The sequence below is a fragment of the Mustela nivalis genome (genome assembly GCF_964662115.1).
Source record: "Mustela nivalis genome assembly, chromosome: 5".
NCBI lineage: Eukaryota > Metazoa > Chordata > Mammalia > Carnivora > Mustelidae > Mustela > Mustela nivalis.
In genome coordinates this window covers 106083471-106096618 of record NC_139024.1, presented here as the reverse complement: position 1 = coordinate 106096618, position 13148 = coordinate 106083471, and the positions used below count along the sequence as shown (strand labels likewise).

The 13148-nt window shown below is 32.2% G+C and overlaps 1 protein-coding gene across 1 annotated transcript in view; it reads left to right on the top strand.

Moving 5' to 3' along the window:
* Window positions 1-13148, top strand: part of EYS (eyes shut homolog) — a gene marked incomplete at its 5' end in the record, with an annotated part of 1535590 nt that overhangs the window by 293756 nt on the left and 1228686 nt on the right.

Sequence of the window (13148 nt, the reverse complement as noted above, 5' to 3'; positions counted from 1 at the left end):
GCCACATAAAAGTAACCATCACAATGTTCAACTAAATACAATCAATTTAGATATTTTCAAATGTTGCACCTAATTTTCTTAGATTTTCTTATTAATGAAAAAATATAACTGCTGACAAATTTCAAGTATTTTCTATCTATATAAACTCATGAAATTATAGTTCTCTTATCTGTTAACTAGATATAAGAATATACTTATCTCATGGATCTGAATATAGATTAAGTGAAGTAAGTCATAGGAATACTATATCACCTGCCAGAAATTAATCATCATCAAGTATTTAATTATAATTTTAAATAATTTTCTGACATATATATGTAAAAACCATTAAATGTACACATATGCACTGTTTTCTAATGTTTGGTTAGGTAAGACTTAGTATATATGTATTTAATTATACATCTTTAAAGGTACATAGAGAATTATCTAAGCAATACTAGTAGTGTAAAAAAAAATTAGATTTCATTTTAAAAATAATAAGTTTGACTAGCACCTAGATCTTAGTTTCTCATACCATTCTCCAACAAAAGGATCTCTTTAGAGATCTAGCTGATTCTAGAACTAAAATGCAGAATGTAAAAGTGAGTGTGGAGAGTCTTGTAATGCCAGAAAGCAAGGAGTACTCAGAAAAAAGAAAACCATGAGACTATGTAAAAGGGACACATGAGCCAACTGCCAAAGCTAGAATAATTTGAGCAAGAAAATAGTTTACCCAAAATATGAAATAAATAGCCATGAGTCCATACTGAGAAAAATAAATGATGGATAAATACATGAGTCAGAATAATAGACACATCTTTTATACAGAATAATTCCAAATAATTTATGAGATACTTTACACTCAAGGAGATTGAACATAACTTCTTACCTCTTGAGTTTGGGCTGCACCTAGTGACTATATTCCGAAGTGCACAGGATGGAAATGGGGGTTGGGGGAAAGTAACATTACCATGGAGAAATCTGACAAACACTACCTAAGTCAAATGACCAATGTTCACATCAACAGTACTTAATTATGTTAATAACATAGACATATGATATGAAGTAATGAGAATGACACTTTATCATAGGGATTTTTTTCTTAAAAACACATTATCCCAGTCTAATCATGATAAAATCATCAAACAAATCCCAATTCTAAAAATACCTGACCAGTACTTCTTAAAACTATCAAGGTCATCAAAAACAAGGAAAGTCTGTGCAAAAGATTCTTAGTTTAATTCAGTCATAAGTATTTATTTTTGCTATTGTCATCCTTGCCAGAGGAGATAGGTCCAAAACACTATTCCTACGGCTGATGTTTAAGAGTTTACTATATCTTTTTTAAGAACTTTACGGTTCCAGGTTTTATGTTTAGGTCTTTAATTCATTTTTAATTTACTTTTGAATATCGTTTAAGAAAGTGGCCCAGTTTAATGATTTTGCTTGTAACTGGTCAGTTTTCCTGAAGGAACTCATCAATAAATTGAATAAATTCTCCCTATAAGTTGGGAGAAGATATTTGCAAATGATATATCTGATAAGGAGTTAATATCCAAAATATTTAAAGAACTCATACAACTCAACACCAAAAAAACAAAAAGTGCAGTTAAAAAATGGGCAGAGGACCTGAATAGCTAGACACTTTTCCAAGGAAGACATAGAAATTGGTCAACAGACCCATGAAAAATGTTTAATATCACTAATCATCAGGGAGAAACAAATCAAAACCGCAATGAAATGAATGAATGAAATGAAATGAAACCACTCCTATCTGTCAGATTAGCTAGTATCAAACAGTTAAGAAATAACAATGTTGGCAAGGAGGAGGTGAAAACTGATCCCTCATGCACTGTTGGTGGGAATATAAACCAGTACATCCTCTATGGAAAATAGTATGAAAACTCCTCAAAAAGTTAAAAATAAAACTACCATATGATCCATCAATTCTACTTCTGGTTACTTGTCCAAAGAAAACGAAAATACCTAGCAAAGAGATATATACACCACTATGTTCATTGCAGTATTACTTAATTATAGCTAAGATATGGAAGCATCATAAGTATCCATCAATAAATGAACGGATAAAGATGTGGTATACAGCAGAAAGCATATAATACTATAGTAACTCTGGTGACAGATAGTCACTATATTTATTGAGGTGAGTATTTCATAATGTATATGAATGTTGAATCACTATGTTGTATGCCTGAAACTAATATAATATCGTATGTCAACTATACTTCCACCAAAAAACAAAACACAAGAAAGTCTGAGAAATTTTCCAAACCAGAGGAGACTAAAAAAACATGAGTACTAATATTACATTTGTGGTATCCTGGATTAGATCCTGGGGAAGGAAAAGACATTAGTTTAAGACTAAGAAAATCCTGGGGCACCTGACTCACTCCTTTGGTCAAGTATCCACCTCTTGATTTTGGCTCAGGTCATGAGATAGAGCCCCATGTCAGGCTCCATGCACAGTTTAGTGAGGAGTCAGTTTGAGATTTTGTCCCTCTTCCTCTGCCCCTCCTTCTGTTCTCTCTCTCTCAAAATAAATTAATAAACTAAAAAACAAAAAAAACGAAAGAATCCAAATAAAATATGGACTTTGGTTAATAATAGTGTATCAATATTGGCTAATCTGCTATGACAAATGTACTAAAGTTAGATATGAATAATAGTGGAAACTGGTTGAAAAGTATATAATATCTTCTGAACTATCTTTGTAACTGTTCAGTAAATTTAAAACTATTCTAAAATTTTAAAAAGTTTAATTAAAAATAAATTATTGCAAATAAATAATTTCTGATTCAAAATAATTTATACTTAAAACATAGTCATTTTTGGTAATCATAAATGTTTTTACCTTTTCATATACTAAATATTGTAGTATTTTTACATATTTACAATATGTACATATTGTAAATTATATAAACATATAAATATTTACATATTTACAAATATACTACATATTGTAGTATATTTACATATTTATAATGTAGTTCCACTCATTATAATGAAGTAAAGAATTCTTCAGTTAATTGCAGTGCCTTAGATTTGTAAAACAAATGAAAACGTTCAATGGATTTTCAAACAAAGACATAAATAAAACATAAAAGGAAAAACAAAGTTGATCTGTTATAAAATGAATGTTCTTAGTAGTGAATGTAATATTCTTTTCTGGTAATAATGACATGTAATGAAACTTACAGTACTAAGAATACACTATACTATCAAAAACACATTTTTGACAATTTTTAATTCACTTTTATCATTATACATCAGTCTGCTAGAGAATCTGTCCTGTGTAACAGAACCTAGCTGCTTGTTCCTCTGTTTCCTTGGCTTCTGGCATAAGCTTAATTATCTTCTATTATTTGGGACCATGTGAATGAGTTCACAGTGGTAGTTTTAATCTTATACTCTGATCCATAAGAAATGTCCTGTAAGTCTTTTGTTCCCTTTTTTCTTCTCCATTCTTGTTGAGAGTGAGATGTCTAAAAAACTAGAGGAAAGAAGAACCAGAAGATAGAAAAGCATTGGTCCCTAAATCATATAGAAAGATGTCCATGGGTCAGAAGTATCTCCATTGTACTGAGTGAACAAAAAAACATAAAAGTTTGTATTGTGGGGGCACGTGGGTGGCTCAGTGGGTTAAAGCCTCTGCCTTCAGCTCAGGTCATGATCCCAGGGTCCTGAGATGGAGCCCTGCATTGGGCTCTCTGCTCAGCAGGGAGCCTGCTTCCTCCTCTCTCTCTGCCTGCTTCTCTGCCTACTTGTGATCTCTGTCTGTCAAATAAATTTTTTAAAAAAAGTTTTTATTCTGGTAAGCCACCAAAATTAGAAATTTTTCTTTGCAGCAACTAACATTATTTATCCTGAAAGTTACCCCTTTAATGCTCATAAACACTTCCTTGAAAATTTCATTGGAATTGATCTTTACAATGCCATGAATAATTATATTTTTGGAAAACATATCTGTGTAATACAGTTATGAATCATTTTTATAGGAAACGTACATATAATTTCTTCTTTTAAATTTGTAATTCTTGGGGAACTTGGGTGGCTCAATCATTTAAGCACCTGCTTTCAGCTCAGGTCCTGATCTCAGGGTCCTGAGATCGAGCCCCATGTAGGGCTCTCTGTTCAATAGGGAGTCTGCTTCTCCCTCTCACTTTCTCTCTCTCTCTCAAATAAATAAATTTAATTTTTTAAAAAATGCAATCCTTTATTCTCTGATTAAGTTTAAGATTGTTAGCAAATTTATAATATTTCAAGAAGAAATAAAAATAATATATAGAAATGCTGAAACTTCAACAAAGCAATCATAAGATTAAGTTTAAAAATATTTAGTTGAAATGAAACAAGATGCGATAGGGAGGGAGATAAACCACAAGTGACTCTTAATCTCACAAAACAAACTGAAGGTTGCTGAGGGGGGTCAAGAGGAGGGGGTTGGGTTATGGACATGGGGGAGGGTATGTGCTATGGTGAGTGCTTGAAGTGTGTAAACCTGGCGATTCACAGACCTGTACCCCTGGGGATAAAAATACATTATATGTTTATTAAAAAGTAATAATAATAAAATATTTAGTTGAATCATTAATTCAGTGAGGTCAGTTATTTTGTCTTGAGTAGACAGTTTAGCAGACTATATCCCAGGTAGGAAAGTCCAGGCTCCTTCCTATTTTGTGTCTCTCATAAGCACCACCATACTCATTCAGTTGCGTACTATTGATGGCTATTTCAGCCACTACTTCAAGAGTATATGTGCTCTTTGCCTGCAAAACCTAGATTATTTATTTTCTGGCCATTTCAGAAAACATTTGCTGATGTTTGGTGTAGAAACTTTTATAAGCTCCTTGTGGCTTTCCATTGGTATAGTCCAAGTTTATTTATTGGTTCTTTTTCTGCATTAATATATATTTTGTTAAAGTTATACACAAAATCTGCTTTTTATAGGAAATGTGTAATTCTGCTCTACTATATTAGGTTAATATCATGATTTTTCATTTTCGGTAAAATTGATGCTAGAAAAATAATTCATGTTTGGGAATTTATAAATTGTAAGCTCCCCCTTCTTAAATTTAAAGAATATGTACAGTTACTATTTACCAAATATGTGAATTTGTGATATATGGTGCTTTGAGTGTTTAAGAATATATCATAGTTCAAACATTTTGCCACTTGTAGAAGTTATATTTCATTGCTAGTTATAACTTATTAAAGCATACACTAGAGAAAGGAATTTACCCAAAAAGTAGATTGTGATTATTTAGCCAACTTATGGGAACAATAGAAATAATTAGAAAAATCTTTGTATAATTACTTCTGGAGAGCTGAATAATGCAGTGTTTTTATGCATGTTAGTTTCTAGCATTATAATTACAGATGCTCCACAAATAGCATAGGTTTCACACATGTTATTAATGCTATATATCTCTTTTGAAATCTGTAGAATCATTTTCTTCTTTTTAAAAAGAAAAAATAAATATGGATAATAAATTCCTTAACACAACAATTGTTTTCCATGAAGTGTTCATCCATTGGAGTTAGCTACTGGTTAGTTTTGATTTAATCTAGGCTCCCTTCCAAGCTCTAGTTTTAAGAACTGAATTTAGCAAATAAACATCAAAAATGCATTTCCTTCAGATAGAAAGGATATTCTTACTTTGTCTTCTGTTTACTCTGAACTGAATTTTTCTTCAGCATGAATAGAATATTTTAACAAATACAGATTGCTTTTCACCTTCCCTAATAGAGGTAATAACTGATTTAAATCAAGAAAACCTAATGCCTTTCATGTAAGAAAGCAAGATTTGGACTAGATACATGTTCTACATGTTTGGACACCACTATTTTGTATTTTAATTAAAACCAAGATGATACAAATCAGTCATTCACAGTGAGTACTGTGGTCATTAACCAGTCTCTTGTCACAGCCAGTCACTGCTTAATGGAGCACCCTCCACTAAAGCCCTCAATGGGCAACACTCCCAAAAAGAATTTAGTAATAATAATTTATCTTGCTGTCCATAATGTACCAAGTATTGGTTTATTATGTTTCTATGTGTGGAATAAATGGTAATAAATAATGCCTCAAAGTGCAAATTTTCTATGTGTGAAACAAAAAGAAAACTATTTGTCATGCACATACATACCCCCCCACACATATCTAGAATTAAATACACTTACTCATATTCCCTCCAGAATTACATGCAATTGTGTAGGAGTCCCTATTTTAAAAATTCTAGTTATTACTCTTTATTTAAAAATATAATCATATATGTTAACTAACTAGAACTTAAATAAAAGCTTGAAATTTTAAAAAATCTCAAAAAATAAAAAGTACAGGGAATGGAAAATATATTTAATCAGTGCCAACACAACCGTTACTCAATCAGCAATTTTAAATTATATCCACAAAATAGAACTGTAGTAAAGAGAAGATGATGATGACCACCTATAACAAAAATTGCTACTGTCAGACTTAGCCAGAACTCTCCTTGCCAGTAAAGTGCTTAAAGAGGTAGTCCCTCACAGAATTTAGAGTGTTTTCCTAGTAACTGAAGAAGACCACAACTCTCAAAGTGCCTATTACACATTAGTGATACTCTGAGCTGTATTAACGTAATGAAATTCTCTATAGGACAGTATGATTGATAAATCTAAAATCTTAAGTGTATATTTACTAGTATTGAACAAAACTGTTGATGATTGTATAATTCATAAAATGAACCATTTGCATTTTGAATTTCATTAAATGAAGGAATTCTGAGAGAAAATAGTTTTGCATATATCATGGTTAAAGCAATAGTCTGTATTTCTATCATGTTTTGGTAGGAAAAATTACGTTGTTACCCTTTTGTTCTGAAATATAAAAGTTTCCAATATCTAATACAAAGAAGACAGGACTTTGATGTAAAAAACTGTTTGTTTCTCAGGAAAATAAGTGCTTAAACTAATAAAAATGTTATTTTAATAAGGTACATATGTGCAAGTAGAATAGAAATATTGTTCGAGCAAATGTCTTATCTGCTGAAGCTTTAACGACACATGTCCCTAAAAGTGTAGCAATTAAGATAAAAGAGCAAAAATGGTAATTAACCATTAAACATGTTTTCAAAAGAAAGTAAACATAGAAGAAAGAAAACTCAGCAAAATAAAAATGCTTAACTGTGTTGAATGCTAGAATAAAAATGCTGTTTTCTGGATAGGACACTCTATTATGGGGACTTGTAATTAGAAAGCAGATTTAAGTACATATTTTTTAAGTGCTTGTGGAGTGAAAAAGACTAGAATACAGATAATGGAGCAATTAGTTTTTTAGCCTTCACAGCCCCTATCTCAGTCATTCTTGGTTTGAGCTACAATGGGGAGTTACGGATGCTGTAATTAAATGCTCCAGTCTAGTCAATCTATAGCAATACTAAACATTCTTGGAGACCAGAATATTTTGGCTGGAAGATTTCTTCAACTCAACTACAGATCAGTTGAGTATATTAACAAGAAGTCAATTTAATTAAATGCATTTAATGAAAGTAATATGAGTTTTTTTCTTTTTTTCTTTTTTGAAAGTAATATGAGTATTATTTTGGAGAGGTTGGGCTAACTTAAAGGACAGAGTTCATAACAACAATACAATAGAAAAACAATTCTTTTAACTGTCTCCTAGTTGTTCTCCATAGCAATTTAAACTAGAAGTTTGAAGTACATGTTGGTTTGAAAATGAGTATTATGTTCAACTTCTTGGTGATTACATCATTACCTTTAGTCTGATAGAAATACTTACATGCTGTAGCCATTTAGGCAGTAAGGGAACCTGAGTAGTTGGTAGGTATATTTCTTTGTAGTATTTATAAAAGCAATTAATTCTACATGCTTCTTTTATTAATTTCTCATGCTGTTTTTAAAGTTCCTCAGTATTTAATATCTTGGGCCAATATTTAATTGTACAATTTCAGTTGTATTCCTTATAAATGAATCAGAGAAGTTATTTATCAGTTTCATATTCCCTACCTTTTTACTTTATAACCTATAGAATACATTTGGATAGGTGATTATATTTGGTGATATTTTCTATAAAAATAGCATATCAAAGAAAAAATACTGTTACATCCTATAAGTATGAACATATTATATTGAACATGCTACTGAGTTTAATCAACAAGATGTTATAGAGATACTTCTATCTGGGTAATCCAGGATGTGCAATGACACGATGACAGGTCTGGCAGATTCAGAGAACCCTTAACTATAACCTACATTTTATGCTAATCAATTTTGATTTACATTATCAACAGGGAGTAATGTACCCTTGACAATTCAACAGTTAGGGAAGATTATAATTAAGTTGAAATTTACCGAGAAGGATTAGTTTACAATGTATTAATAATAATTTGAACTCTGTAAAATTGGAAAATGATTACACTTTTTTTTTTTTTAAATTCTTACCTTCCTTGGTTTCTAGGATATTACTCACCTTTAATTTCTGGTATTATTCAGCATTATGTATTCAACTCTTTTACCTTTTCACTATATATACTTTTAAGTTGATCAAATTTATCCACATGTACCAATGACCTCTTTTCCAGCATGTGGAGAAAAATAAACTTTTCCCTTCAAGTTGAAAGAACTATATGTTAATAATTTCTAAACTGCTATGCAGATCTTAGTACCATAAATGTTCCAGGAAGAAATTTAAAATAAAATAAAATGGAGTGAGCTGAAGTGAAAGAAAGCATGGGAATTTGAAGTGCTCAAAGATATTCAGTGTTACCAAAATTTATCCTAAGGGCAATGAGGTTGGAAGCACAGTCCAAGTCAGAAGTGTCATCTAAGGAGTACTAGGGCCAATAAACTGGCATTAATCTGGTGAAAAACATAATCAAATATACATTTTGAGAGTTATTCTAAACTCTAAAGTAGAACTTCTTTTTCTTCTATACAAGGGTTACATACTGAAAGACGAAAAAAAAATTAGATGTTTGCAATAATCGTTATTGTCTAAAGTATAGATATGGAAACAAAGTTTGAGATGACTGGATAATTTCAGAAGATATTTAGGTGACAAACCAAACAGGATAGTCTTTTATGATGTTCCAATGTATAAAGTGGAAAAAAGAAAAGAATTATGCTCTGATTCTCAGGGTAGATAAAATGAATAATTGCTCTGGAGCCACAGAGGTAGAAGCAGCATGTTAATGAAGAGAGAAATCAGCAGAGCTTCAAACATACTGAGTTTGTCAGACTATAAATTATTAAGGTAGAGGTTTCCCTTAAATACTCCTAATTTGTGTGTCTAAAGCACAAGGGAGAGTAGAAAGGCTATAGTTTACTAAGGCATGAGTTAGGAAGAAATATATAAAATGACAAGGGAATAATGCTTGGGATAGGCACTGAGGAAGCCTAAAAAGTAAATAATGGATAGAGCAGAGAACACACAATGTGGAGCAATAGGAAAAGCGGGAAAAGAGTGTTTCTATTAAGAAGAAATGCTAAGAAAGTGTCAAATATTGTTGGACAGTCCAGTAAAACTTGCAGTCAATATGGTTCAGAAAAAATAATTTTTAGAGAAACTTTGAAGACCTTCATAAGAAATGTTTCATAAGTATAGCTATTGATGTTGGTGTTGAATGAGGGATGAGGATATGTAGATGAAATGAGAATGTGGAGATAGCAAGACTAGATTACTCCTTGAGAATATTTGATAGGGAAGGGTAAAGGAGATATAAGTCTAAAGGGGAGGAATGAGAGACAAAGTATTTTTTTATCAATATAAAATTTTGAGTGGTTCATGAGGTACATGGATATCTTCCATTTGTGCTTCCAGATCTACTCTGTATAGGAAGCTACATCATACTACAAGTATATCTTCTGCCTTCTTTTGGGTTTGCCCAGTGTAGGTGAAAAGAAAGGAGGAAGACACAAGATGATTATTCCCTCATTTACTGTTATGAATTATCATTGGCTAGCTATATTCTTTTAGTGATCATCACATCTTCTCTAAGATAGTGTTCTCCACATAGTCTTTTTGTCTCAGGTTCCAATACCAGCTCACTCAACCCCTTCACACTGAATGTCACAAAGACTGCACTCTGTTGGCACTTGGGTGGCTCAGTCGTTAAGACTGCACTCTATCCCTCGTGGTTTTAGTACACTTGTCACACACTTGTAAATAGTTTCTCATTAAAATCTCTTCAACTTTCATTTTGAAAGCACCATCTCATTCCTGCCAGGACCCAGTCACACATGTTAATTTTTGTGTACTTATGGGATAATGTTATCACAACAGTAGAGATTAAACCTACAGGAAATAGAATAGTTAACAGAGAGAGGGCAGTAGAATGTGGTAGGACAAAGATCTAGAATTATGGTGACAACATTAGCTATAGACAGGAGGAGGGACAGATCTGTCATTATTTTAAAATAAATTAACCACTGGAAAAGATGGATGGTAATATTGATAACACTAGACATTTTGGTAGGAATTTTGGAGAGTTATTATCTGATGGTATCTGTTTTTTCTAGAACTTGAAAGTGTGGTTACTTTCTATGAGTGATGGGAATGGTAGCATGACTGAGAATTCAGGGACAGTATAAACTCTTTCACATTTAGTCAACTATCCATTTTCCTGGATTTTGCATTGACCTTTGAAAGTGATCCTTCTAACCATGTCTTTCTATAGGAGCTGCTACTTTGCTACCCTAAGCCAGAGTCAGAGACCATTCTTGGGATTTAGATTGAGAAATTTGAGAAAATGTTGCTCACACTGTTTGACATTCAAAATGTGGAATGTGGGACCACAAATATTGGGAGAAAATTACTTACCTTAGGGACAACAATTTGAAGAAGCATAGAAAGAAGCAGAAAGGTAATATGGAGAGCTAAAAAGAAGCAGACAAACATGGTAGAGTTCCAGTGCCTAAAATACCCATTCCTATGTTTTGCTGCTTGAGCCAATAAATTTCCCACTGTACCAGTGCTGATACTGCTAACGTTCTGTCTCTCTTCTCCAAAAAAAGTATTAGTTGTAAAAATTTAGACGGGATTGAAATTTGATTGGAGGTAGAGATCATAAATTTATGTTGGCATCAGTCTTCAAATTTGTGTGATCTTTCTCCATTAGTGTTCAATAACTGAAGAGGAGGCACAGAAAAAAAGAGTTGGATTAACTGGGAATTGAGTAAATACAATGAAAATTATATGTTTTCATGTGCCATGAAATTACAATTTCATGAGAAATAAGGGTAATTCAGTCCTAATTCTAACCCTGAAGTTTCACTGGTATGGAAAAACAGCTGTCCTTCAGAGGGCTAAAAGCAATGTGATGTAACTACATTGTAGAAGGTTTTAATGGATCAAGAAGGTATAAGATATGTTCAATAAATAATAATTATTGTGAAAGGTATATAATATGACAAGATTGGGAAGACAATAGGGAGGCTGGTTCGTGGGAGGTTGATTCATGGAAGAAGCATAGAGCTGTGAATGCACAGTGAATATTTTATTTTGGCAGTTACCACAGTTTTCAGAGATCTTGGATAAACTGGACTTAGGAGAACTTACACAAAAAAGATAAAAATTAATCCTAGATAGTTCTAGTAAGAGTGGAACAGCATATAGAAAAGCTATTCCTCAGATGACAATTGTAAACTTTGAATGAATTATAAAATCAACTCTTTGAAGGTCTCAGTGGGTGACCAGGAGCAGTAGAAATTAGAGAAGAGTCAGTCCACAAAAGAAACAAACTTGATTGGACAAAATTTCCATTTTTACCCGAGGGCACCTTCAGTCTACACTGTATGGAGAGTGGAAACAATAGCAGAAAGCTGCAAGTGTGAAAGTAAAAACATACTTTGAAACTCCCAGAATAGTAGAAGTGATCCAATAAGGAAGGAAACAAAATATGGAGGAAAAACAAGATCTCATATAAACTGCACAAATCCATGCATAATGCTTGAATGGCACCTATGGAGAGGAATCCCAAGGTTTCCAGTGAAAGCAACCGCTGAAACTATGAGGAACTTGGTAGTTCCCCTGCTTTCAAACCAGTGGGAGTCTTAGTTTAACTATATCAATGTCCGGCTATAATTAATAACATCATTACTTAGAGGAAGAAAACACAATCCAATGACAAATATCAAAATAAGGACAAAATTTCATCATAGTTCAAGAATATCGTTAAATATTAATAGAGAGACTTCATTCTCAGAATATCCTCATTGTAAGATATCTTGAAGAAAGCACTTCAGGCTGAAGGAAATAATACCAAATGAAAGCTCAGACTTATAAGAAGACATGAGGCCTTAAAAATGAGAAATAGGCAAATATAGAAATATATAATTTTTCTTTTCTTTATTTCTTTAAAACATATAAAACTGTTTAAAGCAAATTTTGTAAGACTGAATTGTGTGGTTTATAGCACAAATGAATATAAAATCAATGACAACAGCAATAGCAAATGGGGTAAATGGAACTAAAGTAGTGTAGTATTCTTATATTTTATCTGAAATAGTACAAATTAATTGTAAGTAGACTACACAGATGTCACTCCAAAGAGCAAGAATTTAAGAAATGATGTAAAGAGTCATTATTGTTATAACCACTAGACTAATAAAATATTATACCAAAAAGAAAACAGAAAAATATATATACACAAAAACTAAACCAAACAAAACCAAAAACAAACAAACAAAAAACAGATGGATTGAAAACAAAGTCAAATGTGGTCATAAATCCAACCAAAGTATAATTAAATTGAATGAAAATGAATTGAAAAAATTCAACTGAATTTCAACTTCTCCAACGGTATAAAAACCAAGACCCAACTTTATTTAGTCTCAGGAAATGCACATAAAGACAAAGATAGGTTTAAAAAATTATAAATGTAGGGGCGCCTGGGTGGCTTAGTGGGTTAAGCCTCTGCCTTCAGCTCAGGTCATGATCTCAGGGTCCTGAGATCAAGCCCCACATTGGGCTAAGAACCTGCTTACCCCCTCTCTCTGCTTGCCTCTCTGCCTACTTGTAATCTCTCTGTCAATTAAATAAATTAAAAAAAATTATAAATGTATACTATTCTATAAAGCCATAAAAATTTGATGAAGAATAAAATATATTTAGGTCCAGAAGTAGAAAGTGAAGATCATAGTAATAAAAGATCAAT